The following is a 14,999-nucleotide window of genomic DNA, read 5'->3' on the forward strand; positions in this document are numbered from 1 at the left end:
CCTCAACTACTTTGTGGAAATAAATGGGTTATGAATAAGTAAAAGCACTCAAATAAACATAAAAAAGAGAATTTACAAGCTCGAAATTGTACCGTATGAGGACACAGGATATGCTCTTGGTTTTCTACTAATAGTCATCTTACCCTAACCTTAGCTGAATTTAATAACACATTGAGCAAAAAAGAGTGTTTAAAATTTTAACAGAAATAGCACAAAAAGGCATAGCTGATTTTCTCATTATACACAGAAAATCAAGAGTCCTAATTTGAAGAGAATACATTACTATAAATTTTGGGGGACAGATGTTAGAATCAGCATTAGAAAGAATGGGTCTACTTGCTTCCTTTTTATTAAAGGCAACAGTAAAAATATTTCTGTTAACAGAAGTACTCATCTATTGGTCCATTTCTGTTGCTTTTAATAAAATACCTGGAACTGGGTATTTTAGAAAGAAAACAAATTTTATTGCTTATAGTTTCTGGGACTGGCAAGTCCAAAGTCCATCTGGTTGTGGCTCTGGGGTATCACAATGCAAGATGGTAGAAGCAGAGAGACCAGAGAGAGCCAGACGCTCCTCTTCTTTTAAAGCCCTCAGAACCACACCCCTGACCACCATTTTTAATCCATTCACTACTACACGATCCTACAATCTAATGACCTCTTCAAGGCTCCACCTATCAATTACCATAATAGGATTTCCCACCCTCTTCGCAGTCATGGTGGGGGCCAAGTTTCTAATACATAAAACTTGGGGGACACAATTCAAGCTTCAGTGAGTTTTGGGGGGGACATAATTCAATCCACTGCAACTCATTATATTTTTAACTTCACACATTGGGACAGAAATTGTGCACTAGCAATATGTTTACTGTGAACATCCAGTACCAGTCTTTTGGACACCCTTAAAAGCATTGAAGAACTCAAAAATGCAAAATAATCAATTGCCCCCCCCCAACACACTTTCAGAAATATCAGAAATATCAATTCCTGGGAGTTAGCCAGGAATCCTTCTTTGAAATATAGTTCTGAATTCACCCTCTTTCTAACTCTCCTAATTTAATTTTTGAATAAGGTGTCATCAAAGGAAGAATCCCCAAAGTGTCAAGTTTGATACCACTTGTTCTTTTTTTTTTTTTTTTTAATTCTTTGAAAGACTTCTTTTTTCCTGGTTTGATTGTATCCAAGAATAATTTTTAAAGAATTTTGGCTTAACCAATAGAAATCAACACCTGTTTGTTTTGGTGAAGTTACCCACTGTGGCCGTGTGCATGTAGGATTGCTCAAATTGTAATCCAAGTTCTTATTTTCTTTGAAAAACTGCTTTCATAACACATGAGGCAAAAATATATAAAATGTAAAAAATTCTCTTCAGTCTTAAGAAAGTGAACCACAGTGTCCTGGAATCTTCTTAGATTTTCTAAATGTGTGCTTATCTTTAAAAGCAAAGCTGTAGATAAGTTGTACAAAGTACAAAGTTAGAATTGGGCTTAACATTGTGTGTGGCAAAGGGATGATGGAGTCCACCTATTCCAAACCCCTAATATTCCAAAGGAGAAAGTTAACATCTAGGAGGATGTGAGCCTTGGTCAAGGTTACACAACTGTCTCCCTCTCTCTCATCTGTAGCTTGTACTGGGGGCTAGGATGTGACAGTCTCACAAGGTCAAACATATAGTAGCTGCTCTGTAATCACTTTTACTAATAGAAATTGGCAAGTTTGTTTTTCACTGACTTTCTGGCCCCCACATTTCTGTCTTCCTCCCAGTGGCCCACATTTTGCACCACTTCTTTCCTGGGGAGCTTTACACTCACCTGGTTGAGAATAGCATGGCCATAAAGCTAATGATTGGCTTAGAACAGCATTTCTAAATATGCTTGTTCTGGGCCGGCCTGGTGGCGCACTGCTATAGTGCGCCGCTTGGGAAGTGTGGCGGCGCTCCCGNACATTTCTGTCTTCCTCCCAGTGGCCCACATTTTGCACCACTTCTTTCCTGGGGAGCTTTATACTCACCTGGTTGAGAATAGCATGGCCATAAAGCTAATGATTGGCTTAGAACAGCATTTCTAAATATGCTTGTTCTGGGCCGGCTCGGTGGCGCACCGCTATAGTGCGCCGCTTGGGAAGTGTGGCGGCGCTCCCGCCGAGGGTTCGGATCCCACATACGGACCGGTTCCCGCTCAGCTTCCACTCACTGGCTGACCGAGGCGCGGGAGCAACACTGAGGATTGCGATCCCGTTGCCGGTCCCGGTCCAGTACGGGGGCGACACTGAGGGTTGCGATCCGTTGCCGGACACGGAAAAAGACAAAAAGCAAAAAAAATAAATAATAAAAATAAATAAATAAATATGCTTGTTGTATAGGCTGCTAAATTGGTACTCTCTGGGGGAAAATAATTGATGTCTGAATGAATTTTGAAAATGCTGCACTGAACAACTGTATATGATGGTTTCCTGCAAGACTTCTCAGAGACTTTAATATGTTAATGTGAATCCTGAGTCTTTAGGAGCGTGCTAGCCAGTTAGCTCAGTTGGTTAGAGTGTGATGTTGTTACACCAAGGTCAAGGGTTCTGATCCCCTTACCAGCCAACTGCCAAAATTTTTTTTCAGTTTCTTAGAGCACAGCCTTATAATACCAACGTCATGAGTTCAGATCCCCATACTGACAAACCTCCAAAAAAAAAAAGAGAGAGGGTTTGCTATAGATTGAATGTCCAAAATCCTATTATGGTAATTGAAAGGTGGGGTCTTGAAAAGGGGATTAGATTGTTAGGATAATGCCCTAGTAAATGCATTAATAAGTTTTAATGGTGGTCACGGGCATGGCTCTGAAGGCTTTACAAGGAGAGCATGTGAGTGAGAATCTCTCCCTCTGCTCTGCCATTCTTACCACGTGACACCCCAAACTGCTGTAGTCACCTCACCAGATGTGCTCCCTGACTTTGGACTTCCCAGCCTCTGAAACTGTAAGCAATAAATATTGCTTCTTCTTAAATTCCCCAGTTCCTGGTATTTTGTTATAAGCAACAGAAACAGACTAATACAGGAGTAAAGCACATATATCATGTTTTCAGAGCTTACTTGACTGTGGAACATTCTTGCATCTATTTCCAGTCCCAGCATCTGAGAGTGGATAGGGATTAAGTTATTATCCCTCCAGAGATATTTGCATTTTAATAAGGGATACTTAAAGAAAAAATTATTTGTTGAGCTGCTTATTTCTCTATATTAAGATGTAAGATCTTTAAGGGCAGGGAAAATATCATTCATCTCTGAATCACCGACATCTAGCTCAGTGCCATGCATAGTTCCTGGCACACAGGACAAACAGCATAGAATCCATCTATGTCTGTTAAATAAGTGAGTGAAATATTCCAAGCTTCATTGGCTCACTTTCCGGAGGCACAATTTGAGCTGTCACTGGCATCCACCTTAACCTTTTGATAGTCTCCATTTTTTGATTATCAATTCTACAGTTCTGGAGCAAGAATTTCTAAGAAAAATCAAGAAAAACTGATTAAAAATTATTAAGAAAAATATTATCATACCCCTTTTCCTCCCTTGCTCACTGTATTAGTCCGTTTCTGTTGCTTATAACAAAATACTTGAAACTGGGTGATTGATAACAAAAATGAAATTTATTGCTTACAGTTTCTGAAGCTGGGCAGTCCAAAATCCAGCAGACACATCTGGTGAGAGCCTTGGTGGTGGTGATGGTGACGGCAGAGTATCACATTGAGAAATTGGTGGAGCAGAGAGAAAATAACCTTCCCATTCACTCTTCTTTTAAAGCCCTCAGAACACACCCATGACCACCATTATTAATCCATTCAGTACTGCACGGTCCTACAATCTAATCACCTCTTCGAGGCCCCACCTTAATAGGACCATAATAGGACTTCCCATCCTCAACAGTTGCAGTGGGGGTTAAGCTTCAGTGATGTCTGCAGTTGGGGGGGGGTTGTGGGGTTGGGAGGGAGCGCATCCAGTCTACAGCACTCACTAAAGAAAACCCAGTGTTTACTAGCTTGGTTTGTATACTTTTGAGAGGCAGAATCAGGGCAACAGGTATAGAAAAGCAGGGCTGGAGAAGCCAAAGTGGAAAAATTATATAAAAAGGGCTGAGAATCAGAAGGGCTTTTCCTCTAAAGAGAAGAATGGAAATGGCAGGAAGCAGCTGCTTCTGAGTAGAGGATATGAGAATGGCATAGATGGGAAAAAGGATATTTAAGATATTTTCTGTGTAACACATACCCACACCCATACCCTCTGCTTTGGAAGTTTCATGAAGTACAAAGTAAAACCTGATGAAACTTTAATATGCATTTTTATCCCCCTCTTGGACTTCGCTGCAAAGACTGGGCCATGGGGGGGGGGTCTAATAATATTTGAGTTACAGTAACAAAAGGAGAGGTATACGAGAGAAAAAATTTGGAAGTTTCATGAAGTACAAAGTAAAACCTGATGAAACTTTAATATGCATTTTTATCCCCCTCATGGACTTCGCTGCAAAGACTGGGCCATGGGGGGGGGGGTCTAATAATATTTGAGTTACAGTAACAAAAGGAGAGGTATACGAGAGAAAAATAGAACCCAGGCAAGTTTTCCATTTGTCATGACAAAAGGGACATCTTCATCTGGGAAACAGCGGAGTACAATCCTGATTATTCCCTCCCGCCTGACATATCCCCAGTGCTATACAAACACAGAAGAAAGTGGTTGCTTTTATTAAAACTTTTTTTAGTTGATTTTTCAGTGTTTGTACAATATTTATGAAAAGTAATGGAAAGCTATTTTACAATGTACATATCCCTATATACCTTATGAATAAATATATGAGAAGATATTAACAATCCTAATGATTTCATAATCACTATGAGAAACTTTTTTAACCAGGGATAGCACTTGGCAAAATAAATCAACAGGAAACTGGACTGCATTTTAGAATCTCTCTAGCACAAGACATCCAGCACTGCAGTGCACATGTACTAGGTCTCACAAAAGGATTTTATAAGATGAAGAATAATCTTAGGTCAACAAATTATTTTGGTGGCCTCAATTGAACTTCTCACAGACATCACTGTCCTTGATCCAAATATACCTATCATGTTTACCCAGGTAAGCATGAGTTCCCAAAACACTGAGATGGCAGGAAAACTTTTCTTTGTATTGGCAAAGTGGTATATAGAGGAGTCTGCCTACTTCTGGTTTGGGGAGAACCTGCTACCTAAAGCTTTCACCTATATCAGAAAACACATCTGGCTTTAGTCCTTAGTACTATGAGTTAATGTGTTTAAGTGTTAATAGGAGTTGCTAGGGTCAGTAGGCAGGAGGAATATAAGCTGGGAAAAAGTGGCACCAAGTTCAATTCAGTTCCCCTAACACTTGCTGAGCAACTGTAATGCGCCAAGAGATGGGGATACAAATACACATCAGATGAGTGCTGTGCTCTAAAGAAAAGAGAAGGGTAAATGGGTTGAAAGAGAGAGACTGAGATGGGAGAGAAAAAGGGAGGGAGAGGAGATGAGATAGAGGGAGAGAAAGGTTATCAAGACAAGCATACAGAAAGAGAGAGAGACTTTAAAGGTAGAGGACTAACAGACAAAAGTAAAATAATAAGAGAAAGAGACAAGAAGAGAAGGAATGGTCGGACCAGAGAGAATGTTGGGTTTGGGGGCTCTCCATTTAATGTCTTCTAAAGAGGTTAACTAACAAAAAGATTGCTCCAGTTTTCGCGTTCTTAATCTGTAGACAAAGTGGAAGAAAATTTTGCTTTTAGAATTACAAGGTATGTAGAGAGACCTAGAAGCTTTGTATGTTGAATCAGTAAGCTAACCTAAAAGGTTGTCACAGTTTTGTTTTTGGAAACCTTTTGCAGAAAACAAAAACAAATACTAGATTTACAGTAAATATACAATAAAAAGGGCAAAGGCTCTCTCCTTTCTTTTTTATGCAATTTATAAGTGCTTTTTCCTTTCCTGGAAAGGAGTGTTTCTCCAGTACTAGGTGAGGCAATTCATCATATTCAGTAAAGTCATAGTGTCTGTAAGTACTCATTATGATGTCTCCTTGAGAAAGGGAAGCATGAAAATGGTAGCTTAGAGCAGGTAAAATGGTCTGTTGTTTATATTTGTTGCATTGCATTATTCAGGGAATTGTTTTAAGTTTGAGAACAATTTTTGGCATTTTCAAAATGTGTGGATGAGAATGGAGGGTGTTCAGATGTTTGTTGAGGTGGAGAACTGGTTATGCCAAATCTGTCTGGGAACATTGGTTTCTAACCCCAGGTCTCTTAAGCAGGTGTTATATGAAGGTCAGTGTCTCTATTGATAAAATATAGATAGCTTACGCTTGGTCTCTGCCTGAGAGAGATGAAGATAGGAGGTGCTGGGAAACGCCATCTATCATGCTATTATAAGCACTTAAGACTCTAGAGTGAGAGCAAGTTGGTTGGCCAAGATCTGTTGTCCCATCTTTTTCCAGTGTGTTATCGTATCTGGTGATGCAGAGAATTGTGTCTTTTGTCCAGCTGTGCTCAACACTAATGCGTTCAATGGTAATAGCAATTTGTTTGGATTTGGTGCTGGGGGAATTCTGTGTGCTGGGAGTTGGAGGGAGGCCATCAATTCATTTCACATATATTATTTCTCTAGGAAACACAGCATAATTGAGGACAATTTTCCACCACGAACTGCATCATTAGCTAACACAGGGAAAGTGAAATGCTGTTAACTTTTCTTTTCCGTCTGCAAAGCTGATGAGCTGAAGAAAATAGAAATAAAAGTTTAATATAATTTTTTTTCCAAGGATATATGTTGAAAATCAGAATCAAAACACTTTTACACGGTAATAGAAATCCCACATTTTAATACATCACCATGCACATGAGGAGTCAAGTAATGCTGAATACAAAAGAGTCAAATATACAAAATGAGAAAGCAGATTTTCAAGCCTGATAGAGATCATGCTCACAGATACAAGGGGGCAAAAATCTGTACAGTTTCATTTTCATCAATTTAAAAAGAATCATGCCCCCAACTCTTTTTAAGGACAACTCAAAAGAGAAGAAAACATTGTAAGAAAGTATAAAGGAGACCCAAAGGAAATTGGCAAGTTGATAGCTGCTTAAGATACGGACATCAGTGGTTCAAAATTGTGGTGCACAATAATTGTTATGTTTAGAGAAAAAATGTTTCTAAACATTTTATGCCCTGGGAACCCAGGGAACTAATATGAACATCCAGCAGAGAAGGCACTCTTGTTTTACCACATAACTTGATTGTGTCCTCCTAACTCTGGTCCTGGGAGTTTTGCTAGGGTGCATAACGGAAACAAAAATTACAGTTGTGGGCAATGAATAAAGAATATACTTATTTAATTAATCACTCTTGGGAGACCAACAGAATTCAGAACACTAGTTTAACAACTCACTTAAGGAAGCTATAAAAATGTCTCCCATCTATGTAGGCTTCTGTGTTATGAAATGTGCTTTTTAGCCGTGTTTATTAGTGTTTGCTAAAGAATGAACCAGCTTTTTTCATCAGATTTTTCCCCCTCAAACACTATAAAGAGCACTGGTCTTACATTCCATTCACATTATGTGATTTTTCTTCCCCTTTCTTTCCTATAACAAATACTAATATGCAGTTGTTCATCAGGAACATTCAATGTGCCTCTCTGCTTTGTGTGACCCTCAATTTGTCAACTTCACACTTTCACTGGTCTTCTCCAGCCGGGGATTGACGGTCTTTTCCTGCACTAAGCCAAGCCTGAGGTTCTCTCCCCCAGGAGGTCATGGTGCTCGAAATCTTTGGGAAGTGGAGAAGCGGAGATAGATAAATGAACACCTTGGCTTTGGGATCTGCACACCAGCCTCCATACACTGGAAAAAGTGTGTGTGTGTGTGTGTGTGTGTCTAAAACATTGATAGTTACTTTCTTATCATTATTTCTTTTTCTTCTCTAAATTCCTAAATGGAGGCTTAGTAATAACAGCTTTGAGGAGAAAGTCTCAAGTAAGGGAAAGAGATCATTCAATAAAGCCCATAACATAGTTCACCATGTTAATTGTACACATATTGGTGGTACAGGACAGCTCCTTCCTCATCGCATTTTAGCGTCTAAACAACCCTGTCTGCTAAGGAGGGACAGACAGCATCCCAAACAGAAGAGCCAGGGCCTGTACACATATTGGTGGTACAGGACAGCTCCTTCCTCATCTCATTTTAGCCTCTAAACAACCCTGTCTGCTAAGGAGGGACAGACAGCATCCCAAACAGAAGAGCCAGGGCCTGGAGAGATTGGGTGATTTTTCTTAGTCCAGAATTCTTGCATTCAAAACATTTCCTTCCCCTTTATCAGAGCAGTGCCAATCTCCACAAAGTCCTAAGAATAACTCAAGTATATAAACCACAACAGATCAATATTTTCTTTTCTCAGGTGCTTTTTACTGCTAATATGTAATTTTGTTACAATATCGATCTTTTCTAAAATTTTGCACAAAGCTTTTTAATTTAGTGCCTAATGATATTAAATAGTTGGATTAACTTAAACTACAGTAATATGATTTAGTGACATAAGAGTTTTGGTGGAATTAGTTTCAAAACATTTGTGCTGGCTTGGCTTTTCAGCAGACTACTTGCTTCAGTCCCAGTTGTGACTGAGACTTACGGTGCCAAGTCAAGAGCCTGGTATTATGCAGTTCTCTGCAATGTGAGCTTCTTTCACTAGCCAAGCCACGGTCTTCTCAAACACAGCTTTGTAAGGACAGCATCTCTCTACTGGTGGAAGAGAAGTAGTGGTGGAGAAACCACTCAGAGCCTCAGAGAGCATTAAAATTGCCTCCATGTGAGTTTAAGAAAGTGAAACCCCTCCTACACCCAGTGGGGGTCATCACCTACTGAAGAGGCTCCCCCTTCTGGTGGTCCATCATGGGAGCTGTGTAAGAATGAAAAGACAAAGAAAGCTTCTAGCATTCAAACATAAACATCCTCCACCACCCCACATCTCTTTAAGGTTTCCACCTGCATCCAGGGGCCTTTTTGATGTGAAGAACTGGGCCACACACTTCAAAACCTCTGCAGCTGGTATGTGGGAAAACACATCCTTGGTCTTCTCTCAAATGCACCGTATGGGAACTAGACAGGAATTGTCAAAAGCTACCACAGAGTCAGCAGGCAGGTCCCAGGGCAAACAGACTAAATGCAGTTAATTGTGGTTTTAAAAAAGTACTGGAAATATATATAAAGAATTAGAATTGATTCAGGGATCATAGAATCAAGGACTATGGCAGTGCTCAAATGCCAAATCATATTTTTGGAATTATGCTTGAATGGGGAGTCTATCTCGAGCTTAAAAAGGTGTTTTCATGGTATTTGTGCTATTTTAGAGGTGTGGATGATCTCTGAGGAACTGGGAGAAGACCATCATCAGTTTGTGGAATTGGACGGGAGCAACCCCCAGGCACTCCTGTCAAAATTTTTCTTCAAGCAATTTTTCCTGTCAAGAATATTTTTCTTTAAGGTTTCCTTCAAAATCATTTCCCCCACCCCAAGCAAAATAATAATCTAAGAGTCGCCTGGTTTAGAATTTTTTTTTAAGCATAAAGTAATTGAATACATTTTTACAGAATTTGAGAGGGGCGGTGATTAAATACAATTACATAAAACAGATCTGTATGCTCTTGGACATCAACCCAGCCTGGAATTTCACATTTGGTAGCTGTGTATTTAGTAATGTGGCAAAACCATGGGAAAGCGACCATTTATTTCCTTGAATCCAAATGACTGAATTTTAAAAGGCTATTAACAATGTGAAAGGCAACCAGCAGAGTCCTCAGTGTTTTAATTGTTTTAGGTACTAGCACCGCCAATGTTGGATTAATTTAATAGTCTCTTTGTTGTTCATGTCAGTTGGGCTATTCCTAACATTCTGCACATTAGGTAAAAAGACCTGGATTTAAGATCCTTTTAAGGCTCCTAGAAATGTCTGAAGTATGGAAAATAACCACCACCACCAAACAACTAACCAAATATAATTCCCAAACCATTGCCTCCAAAATATAGAAGCAATTTTGTGTGATCAGAAATAATGTCTAAATATCTGCAATGCAATATGTCAACCGGCCAACTGCAGTTCAGCACAAGTCAGACGGTTCCTGGTTCCTTTTACATTATGTTAAGCATATGCTATTGGTACCTTCTAGTGCTTGGTATAATTGGGGTAGGGAAACTCTGAAGTAAGATTATTTGGTGATATAGCTTGGATATGTTTGGTCCACCAAAGCTCATGATGAAGTCTGACCCCAGGATGGCAGTGTTGGGAGGTATTTGGGTCATGGGGGTGGATCTCTCATGAATAGATTAATACCCTCCCTGGGGGAAGGGGTTGTGAGTTCTTGTTCTATTAGTTCCCACAAGAGCTGGTTATTAAAAGGACCCTGGCACCTCCCCCCCTTTCTCTTGCCATGTGACCTTGCACTCACCAGCTACCTTGCTACTTTCCACCATGAATAGAAGCAGCCTGAGGCCCACACCAGATGCTGCTGTTCCAGAATTGTGAGCCAAATAAGCCTCTTTTCTTTATAAATTACCCAGTTTCAGGTACTATGTTATAGCAACACAAAAATGGGCTATTGTATTTGGAGTGCTTTAATATTTTAAAATAGCCTTGCATGGCAAATGAAACTTCAGTTTTACAAAGCCCTCTACACCCATTTTCTGCTGCTCTGTAGGTGCATTTCTCAGTCATTTTGCTGTTGGGCAGGAGCTCTAAAACTTGCTCCATGCCTGATTGCTCTTTACATTTGTCACTGGTAAATTCTACTCTAAAAAATTTATTTTTTTATTTTTTTATTTTTTTTAAAGATGACCGGTAAGGGGATCTCAACCCTTGGCCTGGTGTTGTCAGCACCACGCTCAGCCAGTGAGCAAACCGGCCATCCCTATATAGGATCCGAACCCGGGGCCTTGGTGTTATCAGCACCGCACTCTACCGAGTGAGCCACGGGCCGGCCCTACTCTAAAAAATTTAGATTTTAGAAACAGCACTTGCCCCTGCCCAGAAATTTACCTGCGGAGCCAAGGTGATGGCCAGAAGGCAGCCTGATACCATCCCTTCAGCCACCTTCCCAAATGAGAGGTGTCTATTTTGTTCTTTTTATTAGGGTGTGGCTGAACTTTCCTGTTTACTTGATCAGCTTTTCCCCAAGCTTCCCACAGCTTTCAAAAGAATGCTCCCTGATAACAAAAGTCACCAGAGCAAAACAATGGAAACACAGCCCTCTTTTCCCTTGAAGCTATACAGCAAAACCAGGAATCATGTAAACCAGAATTCATAAGACAATTCTCTAGCTACAGGATTAGATGCAGATCTAAGGAGACTAAGGGGCAGGACCTGCCTGTCTTTGTAATAGAGTCCCCAGCTGTGCCCCAAGTAGAACCATCTCTCAGCCTGTCCTCCTTCCTGATGGCATGGGCTTTGTTTTGATTAGTAGCACTGACTAGTCAGTCACCAACCAGAGATGAGAATCCATGCCCTACTGCTGTTGAAGCAGCAAGCTTTCACCAAGATCAAGCTTAAGAAGGAATTATTACTCAGGATTGAGGGAAAAAGGTGACGACTACGTTTTCCTGTTTGAGTTCTTTATAGAATCCTTGAGATCTACCTATAGCACTATGTTAAAAGAAAGAGATGAAAAGAAAAAAATTAAAAAAACACAAAGCAAAAGAAGTGGGATGGAGGAGGCTGTGGGAGAGGTGAATAAAAACAGCCTTTAGGAAATAAAGGAATTTATGTCATTTTCAAAGATTAGATTTTTAAAAAGTTGACAAGCCTAGTTGTCAAGTAAAAAATTACTCTAAAGAATGCAGAGGAAAACATCACAAAGAATGGAGTTGCTAATGCAATGCACTGGAAAGAGGAGGTTTTAGTAAAACTGAAGTGCTAAGGGGGCTTGAAAACTTTACTTCCTTGAGACTTTTATTGTTTCTATCCAAAATCAATTATGTGATATTTGCAGACAAAGAAAGCATTTGCAAGTTACAGAAGGGGTGGGGGGCAGGGTATCCATTAGACGTTTTTATCCTTAGTTTATATTTTCACATACATTTCATATTTCTTTTCCCCTTAATGTTAAAAATGGCAGAATTCCCTCAGAAATAGCCTCTGTCTGGGCAACTGAGAAGTGACTCTGGAGAGAAACTTGGCGTGTTTACCAGTATTCTGGAGGTAGAAGTCAAATCTGTGGGTTCACACCTCACAGAGCCTGAGCAGGATTTGAAGGTATGCCATTACCCATAGGAAAGTTGATAGGGTCTCTGTCTCCCTAGGTTTTTCTCAAACTGCTGAAGTGATTTGCTTTTTACCCTAGCAGAACAGCCGATGCTCTGCATCTTTAAATTCAGTTCTGGAGCTGGAACAAACTAATCCCCCTGGCACCTAGAGAGTCTGATAATTATTCATTTCTTTTTATTCCCAAGAGTGTCTTCCCTGCACAAGTGTGGGTGTCAGCCTTTTCATAAAAGGTGCAGCACAGGTTTAAGTAAAAGGAAAAGTTAAGCATCAACAGTTTACAGCCCTTAGACATCAAAATATTTATCCCTTACCTCCCATGTCTGGCTTCCTACTAAACAAAACTCACCACAGCCATTTCTGCTTTTCTGGGAGGTAAAATTTCATACACACATCTTGGGCAGTAGGAGGAAATCACAGAGGATCAACACAGGACGAAGGCAGCGAAGGCTGCAGATGAAGTCATTTCTCCTTTTTGCTGGTTTAGCTCTTGACTGTTCAGATTTTATGCCACCATGTTTCCAAAACCATCCCCCAAAACGATTTCAAACAGAGGTCGACAGTTTGGAAAACAGTAGTAGTTCATATGCAAATATGTGGTTTGTGCCAGGCATTAAGGCAGTTTTAGAGACGCCATCTTCAACTGGGACTCTAATGGTCTTCCTTCTGCCATCTCCCATTTCCGTCTTCACCCATCATATTTTGATAATCTTCCAGCTCTCCTTTGACTCAAAAAACAAAAAAACAAAAACCTAGAAAACTCTGCTTAATTGTTCAGAACATTTTGCAAAAGCCAAAGTAAACAATGAACCACTGTCATTAAGTGAACATCTGCACCATAAGGCATATCCAGTTTTCCAAGGGTATTAGCAGTAGTCTCAGAATGACCCTGACTAAACCAGTTAATTCCCAGCTACAATATCTCAGCACCTGGCAGTAGTTCTTTAGAATTTATTAGGTCCAATTCTGTGTCCCCAGGACTAGTAACTGAACTAGACTAGAAGTGGAACATTAGAGAGTCCAGCATAGTGAATGTTGTGCCTATCTGAAGGATAGGAATATAGGTGGCCAGGGTGGATATCAAGGTAAAGCAACTGAGAGCTGCTTTGGGAAGCTCTAACCTCCAATTCTGTGTCCCCAGGACTAGTAACTGAACTAGACTAGAAGTGGAATATTAGAGAGTCCAGCATAGTGAATGTTGTGCCTATCTGAAGGATAGGAACATAGGTGGCCAGGGTGGATATCAAGGTAAAGCAACTGAGAGCTGCTTTGGGAAGCTCTAACCAGCTCAATCTGGGCCCGGGGGAAAGGGGGAGGGGGGTTGGCTGTGCATGAAAGGTGCAAATATGTGGCCTGATGCTGTCTCTTGCCTTTTCCTCTGCTGCTCACTCCCTGAGGATCTGCATGTTGTCACATGCATTTTCCTGGGTCACTCTGGCAGAGCGGGTGAATACTGTCTGAATTAAGTTTTCATTGTAGATGGTGGATGTGGGTGGTGGTAATGTTTGGCAAAAGGAGGAGACACAGTTTCATAAGGGCAGGGACAATCTGCCTTGTACACCGCTTTGCCCTAGTCCAATGTATGGTGGCCTGTGGAAGATGCTCATAAAGTGCCTGCTGAATAAAGGAAGGAATGAAAGGAGGACAAAGCCCTGCTGCCGGAACTGACCCTTGATATGGGCAGTAGAGACTGGAATTTTACGTCCAGGGTGTTGGCAGCTCGGTTCTGGCCTCCTAATTCTAGATGTGTAGAGAATTATGGTTTGCTGAGGCTGGGACAGTCCCAGTGCTGACCTGTTGAAAGGCCAGATCGTGGTCAGTGCCTGAAACTTCTCTGAGCTCCCTCTTGGAAGCCCCCTTCTCTGACTCTACAGCCTCACAGGCTTGTGGTGAGACATTCTGCTGTTGACTCACCTGAATCCCATTAGGATCTCTCTCCCCTTCCCAGTCAGGTTTCCGAATCTCAAGTGAGGGGGGTTTCCAAGGGGCTGGGCATTTCCTGAGACCCTGAGAGGAAGCAGATGGGTATGTATCTGGAAATACCCTAAAATGCCAAGCTTGCTTGTGCTGGAAGGGTTCCAGAAATTATTACACATATTTTAAAGAAAAGCCTCTGATACCTGTCAATCCCAGGCTGGGATTAGTGGGTACACAGAACACACTTTGCTGAGTTTTGGATTTAGCCAATTTAATACATTCAAGGAAAAAAAGTCTAAAGCATTATGTGGGGTCAGTCAGTATGAACACTTCTCCAGTGCTCAAAGACAAGAAATAGCTGAATTGACAGGTTTACCGGAACTGTGCTTTGTATTCAAGGAAAAAAAGTCTAAAGCATTATGTGGGGTCAGTCAGTATGAACATTTCTCCAGTGCTCAAAGACAAGAAATAGCTGAATTGACAGGTTTACCGGAACTGTGCTTTGTTGTAAGACATAGTAAAAAAATAATTAGTGATGGGTATAATCCCAGAAAGGATTAAAAGGGGCTAATAGGTTCTATACAGAGGAAGGACCTTAGTGTAAGACTGAACCCTTTTATTTCTCTAGGCACACAGTGGGGTCACTTGATATTTTTTTCTGTTCGGAGAATTGTCATTTAAACTTGTCCTAGAAATTTTTCCAAAGTGTTAAAGTCAGACCACACAGGAAAACTGCATTCTTCTGCCTTTACCACGAACTCACCATGGTCTTTGATTAAAAGAAGGTCACCCCC

The 14,999-nt window shown here is 40.7% G+C and overlaps 1 long non-coding RNA gene across 1 annotated transcript; it reads right to left on the reverse strand.

Moving 5' to 3' along the window:
- Positions 1–8,918: 8,918 nt before the first annotated feature.
- LOC103591116 lies at positions 8,919–13,611 on the reverse strand. Its single transcript, XR_550540.1, has 3 exons — positions 13,573–13,611; positions 12,638–13,409; positions 8,919–8,934 (listed from the first exon to the last, which is right to left on the reverse strand). It is a non-coding gene; the product is annotated as an uncharacterized LOC103591116 (long non-coding RNA).
- Between the last annotated feature and the right edge of the window lie 1,388 nt (positions 13,612–14,999).

The sequence above is a fragment of the Galeopterus variegatus genome, unplaced genomic scaffold (genome assembly GCF_000696425.1).
Source record: "Galeopterus variegatus unplaced genomic scaffold, G_variegatus-3.0.2 Scaffold928, whole genome shotgun sequence".
NCBI lineage: Eukaryota > Metazoa > Chordata > Mammalia > Dermoptera > Cynocephalidae > Galeopterus > Galeopterus variegatus.